The sequence below is a fragment of the Anneissia japonica genome, unplaced genomic scaffold, assembly GCF_011630105.1.
Source record: "Anneissia japonica isolate Jap-2015-1 unplaced genomic scaffold, ASM1163010v1 scaffold1810_len1271414_cov176, whole genome shotgun sequence".
NCBI classification, from domain to species: domain Eukaryota; kingdom Metazoa; phylum Echinodermata; class Crinoidea; order Comatulida; family Comatulidae; genus Anneissia; species Anneissia japonica.
In genome coordinates this window covers 879,617-898,104 of record NW_022702449.1, presented here as the reverse complement: position 1 = coordinate 898,104, position 18,488 = coordinate 879,617, and the positions used below count along the sequence as shown (strand labels likewise).

General features: G+C 35.3%; 2 long non-coding RNA genes across 3 annotated transcripts; one reads left to right on the top strand and one right to left on the bottom strand.

Moving 5' to 3' along the window:
• The first annotated feature begins 1,326 nt into the window (after positions 1-1,326).
• On the top strand, positions 1,327-8,050 carry LOC117103902. The gene is made up of 2 exons (XR_004444678.1): positions 1,327-1,665; positions 3,937-8,050. It is a non-coding gene; the product is annotated as an uncharacterized LOC117103902 (long non-coding RNA).
• Positions 3,956-17,849, bottom strand: LOC117103901. Of its 2 annotated transcripts, none has more exons than XR_004444677.1 (3): positions 17,763-17,849; positions 15,923-16,067; positions 3,956-7,042 (listed from the first exon to the last, which is right to left on the bottom strand). It is a non-coding gene; the product is annotated as an uncharacterized LOC117103901 (long non-coding RNA). The 2 variants fall into 2 exon arrangements; XR_004444676.1 differs by lacking the exon at positions 3,956-7,042 and adding an exon at positions 8,044-12,560.
• Positions 17,850-18,488: the final 639 nt, after the last annotated feature.

Sequence of the window (18,488 nt, the reverse complement as noted above, 5' to 3'; positions counted from 1 at the left end):
AAAGGAAATATTCATCACCTACATTACACGTCAGTAAATGTCTGTAAAGGTAATAATATACCGACGATATTCAATGGGTACTATAGCAGCTAAGACATGGGAATAGTGGGAATAATATAATATAATAACCGATGTTGCGGACAGATATATCAAAAACACGAGTAAATAATGAACGTCTAATTGGAGTGTGCTGACGTCATTCGCGAGGTAATATCATACATTACGTTCATTTCTACGTTTGTTCTAATTATCATCTGACTACAAATCGATCAAGTGCTAAAAATAGTGCACTGCTGTTGTAAATAGCTTTTGCACTGCCATATGATAATCATAATAATGTGAGCACTCTCTATGGTGCGTATGAAAATGCCAACATACAAAGATGTTCCAATTCAGTTAATTTAAAATAGTCTTCGACTTTGGAATAATGTTATTAAATGTTGATATTTCGTCAACTGTAAATACTATAAGTAATGTTAGATAAATTAATTAAATTAATAAAGTTTGTCCTCATTGGGGAGAGTGAGGAAGATATTTATCTCCAAAATTCGTTAAACTGTTGGAGTTCTTAAGAGTAAATTATTTATTTATATAATCAAAATGGTGATAAAAGATCGTTGTCTGTGACAAAATCAGATAGGCCTATAAATCACTGAAAATTATATAAAAAAATATTAAATAGGGTAGATGATTAAAAAGTATTAAGTTACTAAGGCAAATAATAAAAAATAATAATTTCGGGGGTTTCTCAAATGTATATCAATTAACATAATTAAATTGATTACCGTATGTGTTTATCACACCTATCATATTCAAAGATTCATTAAATCGTGAGTTTAAAATAACACATTATGTCGAAGTGGAACTAATCGGTGCCAATCTTCCAGTTGACAGACCAAATCCGACCGCCAAAAAGAGGGGAAATTAGAATCATTTTTCCTTTTTTCAGAGTGGTACAGAATTGTTTGCCCTCCCTCCCACCATCCCCCGCCATGGCTTAACTCCTGAGCCCTGCAAGTGAATATTAGTCATTCCCCTGTTGGACAGCTTACACAACCACCCCTGTCCACTCACAAATTTGAATAAAGACGCATAAAACACACTTTGACAAGAATAGGCCTACTCAGATTTTTCTAATTTTCTGTCACATTGTATACGCCTACTCTGTTAAATGAACTATTAGCCTATTCGTTTTATTCAACGTAAATTTCAAAAGAACATCTTCGAATGTTTTAAAATACAGTAGTATCTTCCATCCATGTCCAGTTCTCGACTTCAGCATAAACGTTTGAAACACAGTAAAACACAATTTTGGTGTTGGTGTATTAGAGAAGGCCTATACAGTTTGTAAAAAAAAAGCTTTGACAAAGCATCGTCCTTAAGAAGTGTACATTATAGGTGAATGTATCACATCAGTAATAACGAAAAAACGAAGAAAAAACCTACACAGAGCGAAATTGTTATATCAGGGATTGTGCGGATTTAGGATTCATTCGTGCGTATTTATCAATGTATCAATGGATTTGCGTTGGTTACATTATTTAAGCCTACTTTGCGCGGATGACGAACTTCAGCGTACGTCGACGGTGTCTTAATCATTCGGAGGGGGAGTTTGTGATTCACGATGATGTGGAGGCGAATGCAGGCGATCATTCCGGAGAACAGGTAGGCAAGGTGATGAGTGATGACAGGCCTACTTAATGTTATGAATTAAGATAGTGTGGGTGTTAAACTGTCAAGTACAGTGAAATGATATCTACTCATGGTTGTTCTGCGTGGAAATTTCATTTACCTTCTTTCATGGTTTCCAATGTTTTTGCATGGTTATTTCATTATGGGGTTTTCGTGTTTGTTTTCACATTTTAACGATTGCTTGCACATGTGTAATAGCTAGCTCTAATGATCGCAAAATACAGTATTACTGTACATAACCAACAAACGATGTCAATCAACTTAATCATTTTTTGGCTCAAGAATCTCTAAAATGTATATGCAGCTGCTCCAAAGATTTGAAAATACTGTATTAGAATATCAATCAACAATCATTACTTTGTACTTTGTTTGATGAGGAAGGGTGGTGAGGAGACCCAAACTCGGGGACAAAATGTATCATTTTATAGGGAACTGTGTCTATCTATCTGTGCCTCTAGAAAATGTTTGTTTGGGTAGATTTCATGGTCAAGAAACTCTGTAAGTGATATAAAAACATTCTTTGGAAGTTAAACGTGATCGACAATCTAGGTTAATATGAAAGCGATCCTTCCTTCCCAAAACATGCATTATGTTCATAACATACAGTATTCAGTAAGCACGGCAACCGTCCCCTTCCTGGAACTCCGTTTCCCCGCTTTTGATTTCTCATAAGCCTATTTTCGTTCTGCTTTCAAAACATAAACAAAGACAGTTACAAAACAAGGACATGTATTCTGAACATTACCAGGTGACGGTGTGTGGTGTAGACCATTTCGTCCTTCGTCGTAATCAATATTTGGTTTCCCGCCAACATATCTTACTTATACCTCAAAACAAACTCTTCCGTCCTTTGTTGTTAATGTTTGTTTATAAGAACACATCTAAACAGTGCCAAGCCATCGACCGGCGGCATGGTCAAACTGCTGTTGGAATCCACCTGCTCGGCGCGCAAAATTCAAATTCGGATTAACAATTGATGGTAAAGTATAGATCTGAAGGTTGCTGTATCAAGCAGGGCGGATTTAGGGGGAAGGGCGGCCCGCCCCACCATTTTGGGAGGTAAAAAAGAGAAAAAAAAGAAAAAAAATGATAGCCCACAACTCCTCAAATGTTATTTTCTGGCGTCTAGAACACAAATATTTCGCCCCCGGACCCCATAGGACATTGTTGTCTCGATCGGCCGAAATTTCGCCCCCCCCCAGCCCCCCCCTTTTTGGACATCTCTGGATCCCCCTTTTTGGGCATCTCTGGATCCCCCTTTTTTTGGACATCTCTGGATCCGCCCCTGTCAACAGTACATGTATTAAATGAAGCCAACTTGTCTGTTATGCTGGGCACTCACTGCGTCCGACGGTCGTCGGCCGACGCGTTCTATGGAGAACGGAACGCCACGACGCGCACGCATCGGATCGTTTATGACGATGTGTTCAGACTGCCACCCACAATCAGTCTAACGTTCACATCCAGCGGAGTTGGATTCCTCGGCCGACGGTCGTACGACGCAGTAACAGCCCGGCTTTAGGATTCGATGTTAAACAGGCCGCATTAATGTTAACATCTATGTACGCTTGAACTTAACTATAATATCTTACGTCCAAATGGAGATCACGGTCATTGTCCATCTGATCTACCCTGTCCTGATGAACATCACATTCTGGAAATTTAGTAGTGTCTTCAAAAGTTTTGATATAGGCCTAAATGGGTGATAGGCCTAGATATTTTGTAACCACAATTATTCAAAACTTATAGATTTCGAAACCCATAAATGCGCAGTTTTAAAATGTCAATACTACCATGTTTTATTTTCTTTATGATACTACTGAGTACATGCGCGAAAATGATCGGGTTCTAATATGTAGGCGGTGTTCGGGGGTTTTAAAGTCAGGTTAGTAAAGTAAGTAAACCAGGGTGCAGACGTCTTCACTCATTTATCATCTGTTTTTTTCCTTTCTTTAAGGAAATAAGCAATATAAGCAATATAAACTTCTTGTGAGTTCATCCAACATCCCTGGATGATCAGACTGTCGCTTAAAATCATGACAAATTTGCTCTTAAAATAAAAATGTCATTTTCAAATACCCAGGGATACGATGCATATTGATTAGAAACTGGGCTTAAAGAATAATTAATAAAACAAGGGACTGAGAATTTTGAAAAAGAATTAAAGAACACGTCAGACGGAAAACATCAATTACGTAACCTTAACTTGACCTTTTAAATTTTGGATTATTTTTTTCTTTTCAGATGCGGATGTCTGTTATCAAGTTCAATTGTGAATCATGATTACGGTTCTAAAACCATACAGGCCTACTATCATTTCCTAGCCTTAGGTACGTGATTGGCAGTTTGTTGAGAAAAAGTTTGGAACTCGCCTGGCCTATTCATGCACGCTACTGGTCAGCGTTCGAATGAAAATAATAATTATGTGATTTCTTGGTGGTACGGATCATTTAGTAGACGTGTTGTGGGCGAGTTAATGAAGAAGGATGATAATACGTTGACATTTCGGATGATATGGCTAACAGCGTTCAATCGATCCGTCACTGCCATATTACTCATCCCCTTCAACATTTCCAAAAATGGTGTGAATTAAAACGTACTACCTCCCAATCGTCATCGCCATGGTTTCGAGCAAAGTTACTCATGGTACACAGGGGACTGCGTATTTTATGTTGCTGGTTAGCTTTCTTTTCGGAAAGTATTGATTTTGTAAGGGATACTGTGGCACGAGTAGATAATTGAGAAGCACAACTACGCGGACCGTCCCTGGGATCTGGCTTAACGCAGCCTGATGAGAAAGTTTTCTTTAATTCCCGTCACCGTCACGGAAAGTGGGTCAGATTTAACTTTGAACTTACTCTTCAATTTGAAGCAGCAAAGCATCGCCTGATTGCCCGTGACAGAGCAGGAAGGCAGTCGGGCTCAACAGATGTCATCCGGTGACAGACTGATAATTCTGAGGCAAATGAAATTGATTTAAAAATGTCTGCGTTTATAAACCATCAACCAAAACTAAAACGTTCGCCTCGGACGTTATAATATTTATTGCGATTGCATTCAATCGAGTCTGCAGTTGGGCCCGTGCAAGAACTTACTAAATAATTCAGGTGTGGTGACAACGGATTTACGCATTACAAGCATTTCGTTTTTCCCGCTTCGTCGTTAAGTCTTGTCAGGAGACGCCACCGCGCTGTCTTTTCAAAACATGGATTAAATAGATTCCCACGGAATTCAAAGCATGAAGTAGGTTGAGCCGGTAAACCTATACACCAAAGCGAATACTCAACATTCCAAGTACCTGCCCTTTACCCGCCGTTGTTAAGGCCGAAATCGATAGTCTACAATGATCTTGTTTTGGCGCGAAAATTCTTGTATACAGTAGTTTCCTTGACCCGACAAGTTGTCTGGGTCACACGTTACGAAACTATACTTCAGGTGCACGCTTCGGACGGATTTGCTTTTGTAATGAATTATTGATATCGGCAAACGATTGCGCTTGCCCCAAAGCGGTCTAAATTCCCAGCGGGAGGGCCAGACATGAGTTTGGAGCAAATTCTTTGTTCCAGTTCCTCCTTCTGTTATGGATCTTGGAAAAGTATTATGAGGTAAATCATGGGCTTTCGGTGTACGTAACACAACAATAATTTGGCGGGAACCAACGCGATTTATACCTCCTTGAAGAAACATGAATAAAGGTAACCCACATCTCACTAATGGTTCTGCATAACCTTCTAAGCTTACAGCCCACATTTAATGGTAAAAAAAATGTGGAATATATTTCACAAAGTAACAAAGTAAAAAGTAGCTCCATGCTGCAAGTGACAAAATTAAGTTGGATTAAACACAGACAATGTTCATTTTCTTGAACCAATAGGTAAATAATCACCCATCTTAATTAAGTTCTAAAAAAGTTTTGAAGTCGAATCAATGAAAACCTGGGAATAGTGACTCTGTTAGCAACGTAGATGATTTCTCCACATCAGTCTTTTAAATGTTATGTACGTAAGCATACTTTTATCATAGAGAAAACTGTTCCATTTTCTCTATGCTTTTATAAACTTAAATACACACATCATTTGTTTATAAGTTATAGACAATATAACATAACATAATGTATTTAAAAATGTGTTTTGTAAGAGCCCACAGATGTTACATCATCTCTCATCTAAACAATGGGGAATGGAACTAAAGCACATAGGCTATCATATTATTTACTTTTCTCTATTTATTTAACAATATTGAAATGACACAAATCTACATTACTCAACATTTTTGTAAACATATGTAACATTTATTTAAAAAAAAAAGTTTTCCAAGATAGGATAAACTAAAGTAAAATCCATTATTACCAGGATTAACAAACAATACTTCTTTGGGTTAGCCTAATCCACTGTTAATCTTTTATCTTGAATCAAATTTAAACTAAATTCAAGTATTAAGATCATGCAATGATACAACACTTTAAGTACAGAAGTGTCAATTGATATTGCAGCATTATAATACCTTTATGTAAACAACACACATAACTTACACAGGTGAACATTTTACCTTTCCTTACCTGATCCTTCATGAAAAATTATTTACATCCAGTGCTTCTCCAATTTCTGTTCTAACTACACTTACCATTTAAACCCGGGAATGAAAGATTTTAACAAAAATAATAAGTACCCAGTATCCAATAATTGTATGACTTGTGTTCAGTGTCACAAAATATTGCCACATTTTTAGTATTTGTATGTAAATTTTGTATTTTATTCTAATAAGAAATAAAAGACGGCAGTGGTAAAACTTGGTGGCACGCCTCCCTAAATCTGCCATGATGATAAATAGTAATAAATATATGATTATTTTCACTGTATAGAAATGCTCAAAGGGCCCACATAATGATGGAGTAGGCCTACTGTTACATATACCACGCAGTGACCAAGTTCAGTTTACCTTAGTTTCTCATAAGCAGGGTTCACCTACTTAAGTTCATACATCCTCTCATTTGCAGATTACTCATTTCAAAGTATCATATCCTTTGTACATTACTAAAGTGAAATAAATATCACAACATGATCTAAGTGAACCTGGTAATGAAAGTAGCAAAATCACTCAAGACATGCTCAGATGAACCCTACTTCCTTGCATATCATTTGCACCCTATTATACCTCCACGCTCATACCATAGAGAAAATAGAACTATTCTATTTTCTCTATGCTCATACTTAGCAAACATGAATGTTCCTAAAGATTAGAACTACCGTACCAAGAATTTAGAGAGAATCTTTGACATCTTTTTCTTCCTCCGTAGAAACTGACACCCATTGGCACAAAGACCCACATTTTCTCTCTTACTTCTATACATCTATAAAAAAAAAGATAAAATATTCTCTATAAAAATATTTGCATTTTACTATTGACATAGGTTGCTGATATATACAGTATTAGGCTCTCTCCAGACTATTGACATTTCTTCGACAAAAAACTGTAGGTATGCCCATATATAGTCATGATGTGCCTATTATGGTCATGATGTGATGTCATCATGACCATATTTAGGCATGTCACACATTTTTGTGAAATAAAATTTGATAGTCTGGACAGGCCTTTAGGAAAGGAAAGTGATATGGTTGTAATCGGCTTAAACCCTCTACTGTCCCTTTAAGTTAAAGGGACAGTAGAGGGGCACATCACACAGTAGATAGATCCTGCAGCTTGAACCATGATTCAGAACACTCGCCGTACAGTGTCCACATGGCCTCAGCCCCCATGGTTGGTCCTGAGGCACAAAATTTTATTTAAGGCACTTCTAGATGATGGCATTCTCAGACTAAAAAATGTTGTTCCCATTTAAAAAAATTTAAGGTGGGGATTGGGGGAAGAACCTGGCCTGGCTGCCACCGGCTGGTGTGTTGTGGCAATTTTCTTTAACAATAAAAGAAGCTTCCGCTTTTCTTTATTTTATCCAAAAACCTATACAACAAATGTAAAATCTTGGGAGTGCAGCCAAATAAAGGAAAATATGTTTTAAAAAAACCCAGAACATATTTGTTGTATGACTTCATCCTTCTTCAATTTTTTTTACCAAAAAAACTATACAACAAAACAATTGAGTAGTTATGAACAAACTTTTCTCTTGGAGGTGCAGCCAAGAACTTGAAAACATTTTTGTTGTATGAAAAAAAAAAAAGAAAGAAAGAAAATCCATACCAAAGGTTGTGCACAAACATTTTCTCTTGAAAGGTGTGGCCAAAAAGAAAACATGTTTGTTGTATGGCTTTATTCTTCTCTTTATCTTATCAAAAAACACAAACTAAAAATTAGGGTGTTGCCATGAACAAATATTTTCTTTGAGGTGTGACAAAAAAAAAACCCCCATATATATTTTATTTTATTTTATTCAATTAATAAAGGGTAAGATTAACAAGGTAAAACAATCATACATGAGCCTCACTGTCAAAAAAAAACTGCGGCAAAAAAGAAAAGAAGTTTGTTGTACGGGTTCATCGTTCTCTATATTAAAAAAAAAAAAAACCCACACAATACATACCAAGGAGATGTTACGGAACAAACATACTCTATTTGAGGTGCGGCTGAAAAGAAAACATGTTTTGGTATGGCTTTATCCTCTTTAGTTTTTCAAAAACCATTACAATGAATATGTTTTCTTTAAGGTTTGAAAAAAAAAAAAAAAAGTTTGTGTTAATCTTCAGTGTTTCTCTTTAAAAAAAACAAAAAAAAAAACAAACAGAACCATTTAACAAACATGTTTTTTTTTTATCTGACTGCAACTCTAACCAAGAGAACTTTTCTGCGTAATGTTAATCCTTTGTTGTCTTTGTTTATTTAATGTTATGTCAGTTAGGAAGGTTGGGCCTAACTTGTACTACTACAAACCCTTAAGTTGGCCATTTTATCTACTACTTAACTTTACACACAAAGAACTATTACATACTGTATACAAAGAACAAAGCAGTCTGTGAAAAGGCTGGTATAGGGTGTTTCACAGAAAGCATGTACTGTTCAAACTAGGTAATACAACCCTGTGTATGTCAAGGGGAACAATCACTGTGACCCTGAACCTTTCACACTAATGTTATTGTTCTATTTTTATCCTAAAGGTCGAGATTTGAAACAATAGACTACAACAGGTTTAATAATTGATTTTATATATTAGTATTATTTACTTGATTGATGTTATTTGGGCAGTAGTGTATTATGTTTATTAAATTATCACAATGTTATTACTTTTATAAGTTTAAAATTTCAGAGTGATCATCATCTGCTAATACATTTGTGTCGCATTATAATCCATCGACCACAAATTCAGAAAGTTTGCATGTTTTTTTAAAAACTACTACATATTGACTGCCTCCCTCAAATCAGCTGACCAAGGGTATAAGAATGTGAAAAAATACCCCCCAAGAGAGTCCAGAAATCTACTGTAGCCTATCAAGTGGCGGATCGAGAAATTCAGAAGCGGGGCCGGGGGAGGGTACCTTTCACAGATGGTGGGTCTAGACCACCACAGCCCTACCATGGTTGGGGCAGCTGAGGGAAGAAAATTTACTATGAATATAGCACCTCTAGATGGCCGGAAATGGCACTCTCAGACTTGACTTTTAACATAATTTCTTCTTTTTCTCCATTTGTTTTATAATTTTGACAAATTTAGGAGGGGGAAGGGGGGGCAGGCAGGCACTACTATTTTTGAAGTGGCTTCTGCAAACTTGGGACCACTGATTATAAATTTTCAATATTATTCCACTGATAGATAGTGTAATATGAGGAAGATATCTTTTTCAATATTAATATTAAACCATGGGACGTATTATCTCTGTAGTAATATCTCTATGATTAAATTGAAATCAAAATTGAAAGATCAATTTACGCGGAAAAATTATCTAAATCACTTTCAAGAATTTCCAATCTTGAAAATCACCTAAAATGATGATAAATATTTTCCTGGAAGTCTTCAATTGAAACAATTTCTCAATTATGGTTGAACAGGCCACAGGCTGAGTATCTCCATGTTTAAACATTCTTGACACCTAACCAGGTCAGCTAATTGGAAGAACAAAGTTCATAACCTATTTAATTATTTGTTCACTCTTTGTTTTCTTTGCTTTGTTTAATGTGACTACCTTGTATGCATCTTGTATTAATTAACTGCTTCATAATTGAGGAATATAAATAATATATAAAAAACTAAAATCAACAACAGAACTGTAGCATAGTTCAGGGGTGGATTTGGGGGACGGGGGAAAGGGGTGCCGGGCCAGGCCCTGCCCCAACCCTTCTTTTAAAGTTAAAAAAAAGAAAGAAAGAAAAAGAAAAAATTGATCACCCAAAACGCCTCAGAGGTTATTTTCGGTCATCTAGAAAAAAATAAATTTTGTAGGGAAATGCCCTCTAGGGTTGTGTTATCTTGATCAGCCCCACTTTCGGCCCCCCCTTTCAGACATCTCTGGATCCGCCTCTGTAGTTTAGTAGGCTAAACTTATGTCAGTGGCAGCCCTTTCGTGTGCGCGGGGACGCTATACCATGGATACTTGAACCCCTGGTTCACTTCTATAGTCTGTTTTCATTATGAATTTAAGTATCTGTCTGAGTTTGGTCTCTTCAAGCCGCATATTGAAAGACTCAGTACACTTACCCCAAAGACCAGGATATTGACTCTCAATGTAAAGACCAATTATGACCACTACTGCATGATATACTAAATAAGGGCACACGACCGTCCAACCACAATGACAAGCACCAGACAGCGACATGCTGGGAAGTGCTACAGAGGGAACTTCAGGAGACAATAACACAGCAGTAAAAGCACACAAACATTTGCAATTTGTGGTAGATAAGCAGGGAGATGAGTTGGTTCACTAGAAATTCTTACCTCACTTGGGGGATTTTTGCATCCCGTACTGATTTCCGTGACAGACTCCTGTGACTCAGGAAGGCTTGGGACCCCTACTATGATTTGGCTGTAAAAAAACTTGGCAAGAAATTCTACACTGTCAGTTGAAGTTAGTTGAGCCAAGTTTTCAAGACATTATGCCAGGATATCCTCTCTGTGTGGAAGTAGCCCTTTGTCGTTTTTTCATTGTCAATTAAAAACACACAATAAGATTATTATATTAAATTATATGTTTCTCAATTAAGATCTGCAGTAAACAATCGATTAAACCAGGCAATGACCCCGCAAAACCACATGATTACGACAGATTTATTTTTATTAAAAAGTTAATTATTTCGCTGAAAAGCGTGCCAAGTTTTCGTAACTAGACCATGAAAACATTAATTCTTATATTAGTTTAAAATTGTTTGAAATTTTATATTTAAAGACATTTTAGATGACATAACCTTAAAACTGGGGGAAATATGCTTTTTCTGTAATAAAAAAAGCAGTTCTACAATATATCAAAAGGAGCCTGGATTTAATTGAAATACTACAGTGAGATCAGGGGTGGATTTTATGGGGCCCACCTCCTCTCCCCACCCCACCCCCTCTTTTGGAAAGTAAAAAAAAAAAATTTTTAAATAAAGAAGGAAAAAAAAATTATTGATTGCCCAAAACACCTAATAGGTTATTTTCCGGTGTCTAGAAAACGAAGATTTTGTGGGGAATCCTCTGGACCAACTAGGGTAGTGTTGTCTCGATTGGCCCCACTTTCGGACATCTCTGGATCCGCCCCTGGAGATTGCCTGCAGAAGTTACCCTTTAAGTCAGTTAGTGTGAAGAAAATAACAATAAAAATATCAAAAATTTTGTCCTTGATTTATTCATGTTTAATAATTTAGCTGGTAGGATACAGGCTCTATTGAACGCCATGCAATAAATGTATACTACTCATCCGGAATTAAGATAACCAGGGTCATTGGCAAATGCTACAAGTGTGTAGGCCTTGTTAGCATATCATACTATAGTTCCTTTAGTATAAGCTCACCCTCATTGAACATAAAATTGGTCCAATTTTTGGCGTGGCCTTATAATAATAATAATAATAATAATAATGTTAAATTATTATAGCGCATAATGCAAAAACCTATGCACTTCACATAAAACAAAAAAGTGTATTTAAAAAAATGAAAAACATAAAACTGGCTTAACAAAAATGCAAAATCTTCAAGGGGTCACACTTATATCCTGATCTATCCCACATGGAACTTATTTCTTACATGGATGCTAGGATTTTATTGTAGGATTTAATTGTTTATAAGTTTGGTTTATTTATTTCAATCAAAAACATAAGATAACATTTAAAATAAAAACATTAGAAAAGGCAAAGTTCTCTGAAAGTTACCCCAATTTACAAGAAAGTTGGAAACAAATTCACAAAAAAAAAAAAAAATTTTGCAGCACTAATGATGAATCACAAAAATATAAGAATTAATTGTCAAAAAATGTGCATGTTAAAGAACACAGTACACTCTTCAGAAAGGAGAAAGGGATTGTCTCCCAGTGTACTGCCCAATCTCCAACAGAAGAATCCAATCTTCTGACTCTCCTTAATGTTTTTCTGTATAGGCCTACTTAATGTACAAGATTAAAGATAAAATCATCTTTCAAGAGGGGATAAACCAGTGGTGGATTCAAGGGGGGGGGGGGCAGCCCGTCTAATTTGTCAAAGTTATTTAAAATTCCCAGATCCACCACTGAAAACCTTGTATATTGAGGAACTTAAAAGTCATTAACAGACCTGTCAGGATTCAGAAAAGCTCATTTCCAGCTCACAGGTCCACCTCTGTTTTTTGGGTCATTTATACAAATTTTGAAACCCCCCCCCCCCTCCACCACCTCCTCCAAATCCTGGATCTGCCCCTTGTGGGTTATCTCCAATCTAATCCAATCCTGTACTTATGTTTTGGCTTGTGAAAGTAATGATCTGGAATGGACAAAGAAAATGTAAAAAAAAAAGCTAATATCAGATAGACTAATAATATTAATTGTCAAATCATTAACTTTGATTAGACTGTTTTAAGCTATACCGCCAGCAGTTCACCTAAAGTTCTTTTGCCCTCTGAAAATTATAATAATATAAAATATGCAGAGATAAGTAAACACACTTGAATCAAGTAGATTGTACTCAAGTTTGTGAGTTTGGCAAATTCTATGACTTACATGAGAGTACAATGACATTTGCACGACCTTACGTTCCACCCACTCCATCAATACTATTCATTGATTATTAAAAAATGCAAAAATAAATTTAAAAAAAAATTATGACAATTTATATATGTATCGTTACTATTGAATTAAAAAGGTTGTGAGAAAATGACATATGTCTTTATTACAATTTTGTTCAGTATATGGAAAAATATATGAATTTTATAACTTGTGTGTCTGTTGATATCCTATGTTCTGAGAAATTATAGAACATTATTATGCCTATGGAACATAAAAAAGGATAAAAAAATGTTTTAACCTATTTTTGGTCCAACAGAGGCTAGTATTAGTAGCAAACAATTTTGGGCCATTTTTCGGCTACTCTAAGATGTACAATTAAAAACAAATATTTCCCCTTTTTTGGGGGGCATACTACTGTGCTGAACCTCTTATACAGGGCCCGTATCCAGGGGGATTTTTATGGTTCGGGAGAACCCCCTTTTCTAGCAAACCCCCCCTCTTTTATGGCGAACCCCTCTCTTCAAATTTCCCAAATAAGTCCTCCAACTCAACTAATGCAGTGCACTGCAAACCCACCCAGACACAGACGTTTTCAAACATATCTGCTTTTATAGCATTATTTAGACCCATAAAGCACAAAAATCATCTTGCTTTGGGGGTTTTGCCTACCCCACCAGGGCTTCGACTGTGGACCTCATGCCCTGAAAACCCCCTTGGAAGGACCTGGCTACGGGCCTGTTATAATATTCAAATATAATCTTAAGTCATTTAAGATTATATTTGAATATAATCTTAAATGACTTAAGATTATATTTGAATATTATAACATAATCTTAAGTCATTTAAGAAAAATTATAACTTAAAAAAAATCCTTAGTATTTCATTCATTGAAATTAGTATTATCTTATTTCTACCAATAGAGCCATTGGGGGAGGAGATAAGTTACCCTGTCCAACAAGTCAAGCTGTTTTTGTCTATTATTGCATTTTAGTATTATAGATACCATTATGAATATCAATCAGTGTAGATGAAATGGTCACCCTCCATAAAGAAAGTTGGAATCTATACAAATAATTAAAATTATCACAAATGTTTATAGTCGTTATAATTATTATTTAATATTATATCATTAATACTATTAAATTTGAATCCAATGGTGCCAAAAGTACATGAAGGGTTGATTTAAATCACGCCACAATCAGCTGACTTACATGGGAATTTGGAACAGTATGGCGCAATCATTGATTTTCCCACCAGCAATTATCCACAAAAGCCAGCTATAGAATCTTTCAGACAATCCTTGAACCTTTCCTAACCTTGCCATTTGTAGGCTCAGCCAAGTGAAGAATTATTTTAATACAGCTATGACTACAGTCATTGGTTTAGTTGATGGGGGGAGGGGGAGGGGAATGAACCTATTATCTGGTTCTAGTTGTTGCACAGAGAGCCCATCATTTAAAAAATTTCAGCCTATAGGCACATTTTTTTAAAGTAATTGAAAGAGACTTTTGTTTGTATTGTATATGGATGATGACCCATTTCGGGCAAAGACAATTTCCCAGGGGGACATGCTCATATACCCTAGTGGCATATGTAGGTATACTGATGTTGTTAGGGGCAAGTGTGTGATGGAAAATTAAAGGGTGCTAGCTGGGCAAATGAGGTACTTTTAACAACTTAGAGTGCATCATTTATGCACAGCAAATTTCCTGAGGAGGGGGAGGGCCAGCTTACGTTTTCCCCAAATATCTGATGCACTTCTCAGATAAACTACTGTTATATCACCCTTACAGGGCTTGGGATAGCCAATATTCTAACTTCGATTTTCATGTAAAAGTGCTCAGGCTCACCAAATGCAAGTCCTTTCCTATGTCCTATTAATACAGTACATGTACTACAGGTGGGAGGTGAATTTATGTGAATATTGGTTGAAATATACAGGTACAAGCAATAGAGTTACTACCATCATTTACTTTTTATTAAAAATACATATTTTTTTATTTTGCTATTCTGGGTTTTAATTACAATCAGAATGTGCAATGGAATGCCAAATGGTAAGTACAGAGTGTGTGGGTGGGGGCTGCAGGGATAAATCCAAACTTGAAAACAAGGGGCACAAGCCCTGTTTCAGATGCTCATGTCAAGGAAATTTATAATTCTAGTGGATAAGGCAGGGGAAACATGACCCCTGCTATTCCTCTCCCCAGTCACTGTATGTGAAAGTGCAATAGTAATTGACTTACAGAATGTGAATATAGTATTGTAAAGGATACTGTATAAGAAGTCACTCTTTGAATTGTGATAGAAATACACTTTATACACTTATAAGTCCTTGTTTAATTAAATGCAAACACAAGTTATTATAAAATTTGCAAATGGTAAAACAATAATAAGAACACTAATATTAATAGGCCTAAAAAAACCCCAATAATAATAATAATAATAATAATAATAATAATAATAATAATAATAATAATAATAACATAATAATAATACCAATACCAATAATAATAATAATAATAATAATAATAATAATAATAATAATAATACCAATAATAATAATAATAATAATACCAATAATAATAATAATAATAATACCAATAATAATAATAATAAATTTTATTTTGCTGCGCATGGTGATACCCATCGGCACTGACTTCCGTGAGATAAGTGATATTAAATTAGTAAACACATGCAAATACTATTTTCGGGAGATGGGTTACTTTCCGAGATTTTTGCTTGCTTGCTGGAGTCTGTCCCGATTTCCGGGAGAATCCCGCGACTTCCGGGAGACTTGGGACCCCTGCATACTCTCAATAGGAGGGGGTTATTAGAGGAGCCAAGCGATCAGACTCCCAATTACCACCCGACGCTGGCAGGGTTTAAACCGGGGTCGTCATCACAAGAAACAGGAACGATACCTCTCCTCAAACTGCTCATCTAAGTAAAAACAAACATATTCTGAAACATACTGAATATACCGCAATTTGTGACCTATTTGTAATAAGCAATGGAATTAATCAAACATATTTTTAGTTTTTCTAGATTTACCCACAGGCTATACATCCTCGCAGACTAATGAATATTTAATAACAACAAAGCTCCCAACAATTGACATACATTTTTGGATAGACAAATCCTTTCTTATCTGCTTCATCCTGAAGTTAATCTGCCATCAGTTGTCATTTTGTCACCAGATAACGATTCCGATCCTATGCATCCTCTGTCTGTAGTCTTGCATTGTTCGTTGGAGAGTTCGGATGACCTACAAAATATTTGAACAAAAGCTATTTACATTACAATTCCATAAATTTAAACTACTTTTCACACGGAATTAAAGACAATGTTTTCTTTTTCTCTTATGTTGTTTTTAAAAATTTTTAGGAAAAATGAAAAGTTTAATTACTTTTAAATACCGTATTCATTTCAATAAACGCTGCAGGCGTTCATTGACGAAAAGGTTTTTTTTAAGGGGGCGTTTATTCTAGGGAAGCGTTTATTCGAGGGTGGGAGCGTTTATTTTTAAAAATGTAAAATGGATGCGTATAATTATACTCAAATAAATGCACATTAATTTCACTGTAAATGTGGAATTACAACACATAATTACCGTCAAAATGTATTATTACGTGATCATAAAGACACAGATCAAACTATATTTACTGATTCACTGAAATTACCAGTCAATTTTAAGATTTATGGAAAAATTATATGTACTGTATTATTAATTATCCCTGAATTAAGTCAAGAAAAATATATCATCATTTTCAACAGAAGCTAATAATTAACCGACTAAGCAAACTGAGCATTACAAATACCTAATTTTTTTTAGCATAGCAAAAATGGTATTTCCTTAATTTGAACTTTAAAAAATTATTTAAAAATGATTAATGTCTAAACTTAACAGGACAGGAAGATCTCATCAATCTGATGAGGCTGATACATCATATCCCCTGACCCCCTCTGGTGAATAGCAAACATCCCAAGAGCGATGTGTCAACTGGGAGCAAATAAGTTAAGGGGAGATATAACAGATTAGATACGGTAATGAAAAATGCATGACTGGCTAGAAACATCGAAGAACATTGTGCAGTTAATTGACAAGGGCAGAGAGTTTGTTGTACATGAGATCAGTCTAATTGTATAGCTATACAATTAGCATAATTAGCATAATATTGCTCATCAATATTATGGTCAAAGTTCATATCCAACTAATTGCAATACTGTCAATCTCGTATGATAATTGATGATATATCCCAAAAAAAGTTTCTAAAGGTGACGGATGCATCTTGCAAACCTGTGAGCAGTGACAATGTGGAAAATCCCTTCAGAAAAATCGCAAATTCTAATTTCACATTTATTGACGTACTCATCCATCATGATATCAATTTTTTCTTCTAAAATTTTTACTAGTTTTGAGAAAAAATATTCAAATATCTAATTTAATTTTTCAATCCTTTACAAAAATAAAGATTGCTACTTTTTATAATTATGATATTAAAATATATAAAATGTTTACAAATATTAAATTTAGCAACAGTTTCTTTATAATTTTTCACAAGAATTAACTCTTTCAATATAAGTGGAAAGATATTCCATATCTATAGAGCATCTAAAAGTAAGGAAACTATCAAACAATATTAAGCCTATCATTGGCAGTGGCGTATTTATGGGGGGGCCCAGGCCACAATTTGCCCAACTGGCCTGCACACCCACCACTCTAATTTTTTTGAAAATCAAAGATAAAAGGGAGAAAAAAAATTTGCATTTAATTTAAGTTTGAGAGTGCCATTTCCAAATACCTAGAGGAGTTACACACATAAAATTTCCTCGACCCTAGCCATGGTGGGGCTGAGTTATTCTGGACCTCCACCTGGTTCCAGGGCCCCTCTATTTAAAATTTTTTTGTTTCTATTACTGAAGTAGCTATCAATTGCTGAGCAACTTGCGTGCTAAGTACCTTGATCAATTTGTGTTTTGTTTTTTTCTGTTTGTGTCTTGCTCTACTGATCTAGTTCATGTTAGTAAACATTATTATGACAAATCTGAAAAAAACAAAATGGATCATAATAATTAGGACAAGTTGTTTACAAGATATAAGATATTTCATTGGTCAATGTGTTAAGCTAAGTTCACTTGGAATTCAGGTTATTTATGCTTTATAGTAAAAACAACAAAATAATCACAAAAACATTAGAATAAATCACTTATTTCTAACTTTGCAAGAATACATCTCTGTTGAATTGCAACCTTAAAAATGTTCATATTTATTGCTTAATTTGTATATTTAGGGTGTTAGAATTAAATGGAAAATTAGAAGGCGTGAGAGCTGCACCAGACATGTTGGGATGTTCCCTTACTATTATGGGACCTGAGAGATCTGGAGCTATAGTTTTATTCTCTTAAAAATAAATTTTTTTTATTTAATTTGTTTTATTTATATAGGCCCTAATTAACTATACTGCAAATACAAAATTTGCCACTTACTGGTGGGAACACAAACAATAAATGGATACAAAATAAATTGTCAAAGTGTAGAATACAAAAAATGATTTCACCCTTGGTTAGAGATTTTTGGTAGCTACTGGGGACAGGGAAATGGAAGGGGAGACAAGTCTTTTCCCCACCTCCTAGATCCACCACTATTCTCTGTGATACATATTTTAATGTATGGCCAAAGGAAGTG